At 33.9% G+C, this 6,439-nt stretch overlaps 1 long non-coding RNA gene across 1 annotated transcript; it reads right to left on the bottom strand.

Moving 5' to 3' along the window:
- Positions 1-2,500: 2,500 nt before the first annotated feature.
- Positions 2,501-5,629, bottom strand: LOC109237380. Its single transcript, XR_002069625.1, has 5 exons — positions 5,233-5,629; positions 5,064-5,113; positions 3,716-3,823; positions 3,560-3,634; positions 2,501-2,665 (listed from the first exon to the last, which is right to left on the bottom strand). It is a non-coding gene; the product is annotated as an uncharacterized LOC109237380 (long non-coding RNA).
- Between the last annotated feature and the right edge of the window lie 810 nt (positions 5,630-6,439).

Below are 6,439 nucleotides of genomic sequence, written 5' to 3' on the forward strand. Positions count from 1 at the left end.
CCTCGAGACCGGCCATTATTTACGCTACCTCGAAGTCTACCACCGAGAACCCTCGAGATGTCTTGATGATCGCAAAATCGAACCGTCAATTTCTTCCGTATACAGTTTTATTGCCAACAGGTCGAGAATCAGTATTAGAGGCTGAATGGTTGCTTCGGAAGATGGTTCAGAAACAACAGCGTATCATTCCGGATTTTGTGCTAGAATTGCCATGAATTTCGAGGATGTTTGACATTATTTGGTAATTATGGACAACTAAGGGGATTTAATATTGGTGGTGAGTTCTCACATTTTGAGAGTTCGAATTTGACGATAAGGTTTTGCTTGAGCTATTAAGGGATTGTGAATTCTTGATTATCATCTAGGTGTGTATTATTGATACTCAATATTACCCTCATATTTTATAAAGTATTTCATATATTTTTCAAAATATTATTTTTCGTATTTTTATCAAATTTATATTACAAGATTTTATGCAAATAATTGTTATCCCTTTTTCGTAAGTTTTAAAATTGATCTTTGGCATTTTTAATTGATAAATATTAATTGATTACCCCTTCAAAATTATTTTTGGGTGATTAATTGTACAAATAATACCCTAATGAATATTTTATATTATTTTATTGTATTTTATATAATTATATTTGCATTTTTATATCATTTTGCATATCATTTGCAGTAGTAGCCACTATTTTTCAACAATTGTGTTTATTATACTTATTAGATCAAAATATTCTTTTTATATATTTTCTCAAGTGTAGTCTATTATTTTGAAAGTATTAATTCCAAAACAACATTTTTATATTATTTTATTATCATTTTTTAAATTATTTTCATTAATTTTTGTATTTTTAATATACCAGCCCAAAACTAGGCTAGAAACCGGACCAAAATAGGCGCAACCCTAGGCCCAAAACCCCAAATCCAAGCCAAATGACCCCTTTTTCCCTAACCCGATCGGGACCTGAATTTTAAACCGCCCCACCTTATTTTAATATTGCCTGTTGATCTTAAATGATCAACAGTCCACAATAAATCCCCCACTATCCTTATATCCCTCACTCCAAACCCTAGAGACCATTCTCATTCGCCCAGCCGCCCTCACACGCTCTCGTTTCCCTCCTCCCTTACTAAACCCTAGCCGCCTCACCAATCTCTCTTCGATTTCAACCAGGAGATAGAATCACCCCACGATCGCTTACCTTATTAAGAATATCTCGCTATTATGCACGCGTTCATGGGATTACCTGAGTACTTGCCCGATTTTGGCAAGTGTTAACTTCTAAGATTGGACTAGAGCAACTTTGATATGTGCGATTTGGATGATATTGTGACCATATATATGAGAGAAAAGGCGATTCTTAGCCTTTACCTGCTGACTTGCGACCAAGGAACCCTAATAAGGGTTTGAAAACAAATTTCTTTCCTTTGCCGATTACTTTACTGATTGCATGTGATATTTTCTACCCTTGTTCATGCCTGCTTGTCTATCAGACCTTGGATTTAGTTTCCCTAAATAGATTGTCTTACTATTACTTATTGTATGTACTTTTTTTATATTCTTTATTGCTATCTTCAATTTATTTCCTAATATATTGTCTTGCTATGAATTGCTATCAATGCTTCTTCCATATTCTTTAATCGAGGGTCTATAGGAAACAGTCTATCTGCCCTCCCAGGGTAGGGGTAAGGCTGCGTACATCTGTCACGACCCAAAACTACCATGTCGTGATGGTGCCTATCGTGGAACTAGGCAAGCCGACTCTTTACCAAAAACAACACAATTTGCAAGATAATTTTAAAGCTAACTTATAATAAAACTTCTTAAAGAAAATCTGAAAAATGAAAGTGCGGAAAGAAAAGCCCGACATTGGGGTGTAACTAGTCATGAGCATCCACTAAAAATCTGACCGAAGATACTGAGACTAACATAATCTGGAAATGTAACTACAAGAAAAATCGCCTTTAGGGACGAGAATAATGGTCCCTAAAAGTCCGATTCTGGTCCTTAAATATCATTAGAGACCAGAAAAATCTGGTCGTCACTGGTCGTTAAAGGCTTCGCCGCTAAAGGTTAATGACGAAGTGATTTAGTGACCGGTCCTTAAAAATCCTTAAGGACTGGTGTGATTCTGGTCCTTAATATACTTTCAGGGACCACATTTCTGGTCCCTAAAGAATGATAAAAAAGGAACATTGGATGCTGCATCTGGTGCCTATTAATTTGCAACGACAACATTTGACAGGTCCTAATAGAACTTTAAGGATGAAAATTTCTGGTCCTTAAAGATATTATGAAATGTGATCCCTAAGCAAATGTATTTTATGTTATGCTTTTCCGAAAATATTATTCCATCCATAATGTATATAATGAATGCATATAGACAAACTTAATATATATATATATATATATATATATATATATATATATATATATATATATATATATATATATATATATATATATATATACTTTTAATAATTACAAAAGAAAGGATTAACATTCCATTTGTACTATATTATTTACACACCCCTCGGGAAGAAAATAAATTAATATCACTTGCAAATAAAATGAATTGTTGTCTATAGTTCTGGGCAAATGATAATTAGCTTGTCAAGTTGAAGTAAATCTACATCTTCACTTGTAAACTGATATCACCAAGACCTGTGAGAAGTATGAAATGAATTTACTTAAAAAACTATAATAATCAACTAGAAACATTGGGTAACTAATTGCGAGAACTACATTATTTCATAAACTAATTGCAATATAACAATGCTTTGGTCATATAAGAAACTTGCATGAAGAAAGAAAACACAAAATCATGTCTGCAACTAAAACTCTATAAGAGACTCAAAAAATGAATTTGTTTCATCAATAACAAGGAGCACTACATCTTATTATGTACAAATAGGTTCCATAGGCTTAGAGGGAGACAAACAGATAATTACTTACCATATTACACCCCAAGTTGTAAGTGCCACGCAACATAAGAAACAAAGAATAAGTTGAACATTAGCGTTAGCAAGAATAATCCAAAGTCTCTAATGTAGCGTTAATAAGAATTAACACTCATTATTTAATACATATAAATATAGGATGCAAATTATAGGATCTAATAATATTATGTTATATAAACTACTAACAAATAAATTGCACTTTTAAAGCACATTTTCCTCCAGAGAATATCTGGCTCAGAAATATTTAAGAAAAAATTCAAAATCTGTGCCTTGTAACTTTTTCATTATCATAATCATATTTTGGGTTCTTCTATAAATAAGAAACTGTGAGGGGTTCATGTTCCTATCAGTTCAATGTAGCAAATTTCATATCACTCAATATAGATCAGGGTAAATTTACTAATGCAAAAATAAAAAAATAAACTACTGACAATTATCCTACATTTGAACCTAAAACTTGGTGTCCTTGCAATTAGTCATTAACTTGTGAGAAAATAATTAGCAATTCCATAATGATCAATACACATGCACATAGATATGTTTTTGACAAGTAAAAGAAACATAATTTTTATAGGAATCGTGAAAGAAATTTCTGTACCTGCTGTTTAACTCTCTCAAGTTTCAGCTCAAATTGTCCCAAAAATGGCATTGTTTCCAACTATCGAACTTACTCCTAGAAAGAGAAGGGAAAAGAATCAAGAAAAGGAACTTATCTGCCATATACTTGAATTTTAAAAAGCAAAAATTCTTCTACCTTTTTCCTCATACGACTTTCACACAGGGGGCTTCGATTTTGCTGCTAAACACAAAAGTGAGAGATAAAGAGAAAGTGGCTTTGGGTGCACACTCTGTCAGGAATACTCTATTGGTTGATAATCCCAGGTCAGAGGATACATTGTTCATAAAAGTAAAAAAAGTACATAATCAGATGAGAGTATGAGATTTACTACATGAAAAGTTGCAGTGTTACAACAAAAATAAAACCATATTTGAGAACCTAAGAAATGCATCCCAAGTGTTACAAGATTATATCATGAATATTCATGCGAACTTCAGAGTCACATATGACACAGAGATGCAGAGAATAGAAGACTAAAGTTTTAACTAATTGGTTAAGAAATGATATAGAGTGTAAGGTTGAGTTTCAGTCCACAAATAAATTGTATTTGCGTGAGTAGCAAAGACAAATTGAGAACCAGTAACAAAATCAGTAAAAGTGGATAGAGAGAATAAGAAAAAATTAAAAATTGATCCAGATTATAAGAAGGAAGTCTATCATTTCAACAGTGCAACATCCCTCACAAATGAACCACCTCCTTCATCAAAGATAACCTTAACAACCACTGCACCAAGATCAAATATCTTCATAAACTCTTATACAACCACAAGTACAATACTGATGCACTTATTCAGGTAACCTACTTGTGAAGAAACCATAAACACGTCTCATCTCTTTCAAGGTGTTCAACTTTAATACCACATTTCGCTAACGTTTCAATATTTTGTTTAAAACATGTCTTAGAACCATACAACAACATATTTAAAATTACTCATTTCAATCTATCATTGTCACAAAGGCTTTGCGTAGATGAATCTTTACTTTTTTTCTATAACTTCAATCCATCTACTACAGCACTGCTAGCAGCAAATAATTTTTCCACCACTTGAAATAGTCAATATCTAATAAATTCACAAGTTTAATTTCTATTAGCAAAACATAACTATCACTCATATTTAAAAGAAGATACATGAACTTGATAATCACCGTAGACTAGCAAGCTCAGTTAAGCACCTCACCTAATATCAACTGGTAACAAAGTACAATAATCCTATTGATTAAAGCTTCCTTTTAGTACGTAAAGGAGTGATTAGTAGCAATATTTGACATTTGTATAACAATATTAAGAAGCGCACTATAAAATAAATACCCAATTTCAGCAAAAACATGGATAATGTATCCATCAACAAAATAAAGAGCAACAATGAAAATAAATACCAAAAATCACTCACTGCGCCCATAAATGAAATGAAATAAAACCCACAAGAATTAATTGCAAAACCCAGCAAGTCTAAAATAGTGAGTGGAACAAAGGAACACTAACCGATGATTGGAACACTTCATCTCTTAAGAAAGTCGTAAAGATAATCAAATCTTGCATTCAAGAAATAAAATTGTCAGCGCACATATACAAGCATAGCTGAAGCAGATAAAGAGAATAGGATTATGGGAAGCAAAACTTATGAATTTCAAGCTAATACTCCTGGAAGCACCTTGGACCACAGTAAAACAATTCCTTTCCATCTCACTGCGGAGGCTGAAGTGAATAACACATGAGCTCTTCTTCTCAAAATGGCTCAAAGAGACGGCCTCGCCATAAAAACAGCTTATTTAATCACAAAATGCCAACTCAATCGCACTGATCTAACTTCAGTTGGTGGTGGAAAAAATTACCCAAAATAACGCAGAAAAAATTTGAATAAATTGAGGAATAGTCGTGAGCAGATTGATGATGGAAATCGTCACTTTGAATAATGAAATCAAGAATAGATTTTGATGAAACACCAAAACTAGTTGTCAAAGTGATAAGGATTTGGGGATTTTGAGAGAAACGTGAGAGATTGAGAGTAAACCCTAGTTCCTAAATGACGCCTTGGGGAATGTTTTTAAGTGTTTCTATTTTTTTATTTCTTTTTCTAGGTTTCTATCTCTTTATAATTATAAAAATATCAAAAACTTTAGAAGAAATTTTGGGCGGCACCTCAAGTCTCGCACTCCCGCTCTATTCTGCATATTAGGGACGAGAATTTTATAATTATAGGGACGAGATTCAGTTTCGTCGTTATTTAATTTAGAATTAGATACCAGAAATAAAACTAGTCGCTATAAGTAAACTTTTGACCAGATTTCAATCCCGTCGCTAAATGCTGGTCGCTGATGATCCTTTTTCTTACGTAACTACAAAAAAAACTGTAGGAAGATAGGAGGGAGAAGAATAGGTCTGCGATCGCCAGGAGCTACCTTGCCAACTTCGAGAAAAGTCTACAGATGGACTAGTCAACATCCGCTACCGGATCCTGATATGCCTGGATCTGCACACAAGGTGCAGGGAGTAACGTGAGTATGCCAACTCAATAAGTAACCAAAGTAAATAAATCCTGAGAAGTAGTGACGAGCAATAAAGCATAATAAGTTCATATCACGAAAATTATTACTTTAGTTACTCACTGAGTTGCGGGTCCTGATATGCCTGGATCGCACTTGCGGTTCCCACTCCGCAGGTGCTGAAACATCAGAAGCAGCAACTTCAACTACCTTATTCCACTTCCCAACTCTCCGTCAACCATTCGGATTCATCCCGAGGCCCTCGGGACCTCAACCTAAAATACCAACAAGCCACATATCAACATACGAACTTAGTCGAACCTTCGGAACACTCAAAACAACATCAAAACACCAAATTACCCTCGGATTCAAGCA

Source organism: Nicotiana attenuata, unplaced genomic scaffold, assembly GCF_001879085.1.
Source record: "Nicotiana attenuata strain UT unplaced genomic scaffold, NIATTr2, whole genome shotgun sequence".
NCBI classification, from domain to species: Eukaryota; Viridiplantae; Streptophyta; class Magnoliopsida; order Solanales; family Solanaceae; genus Nicotiana; species Nicotiana attenuata.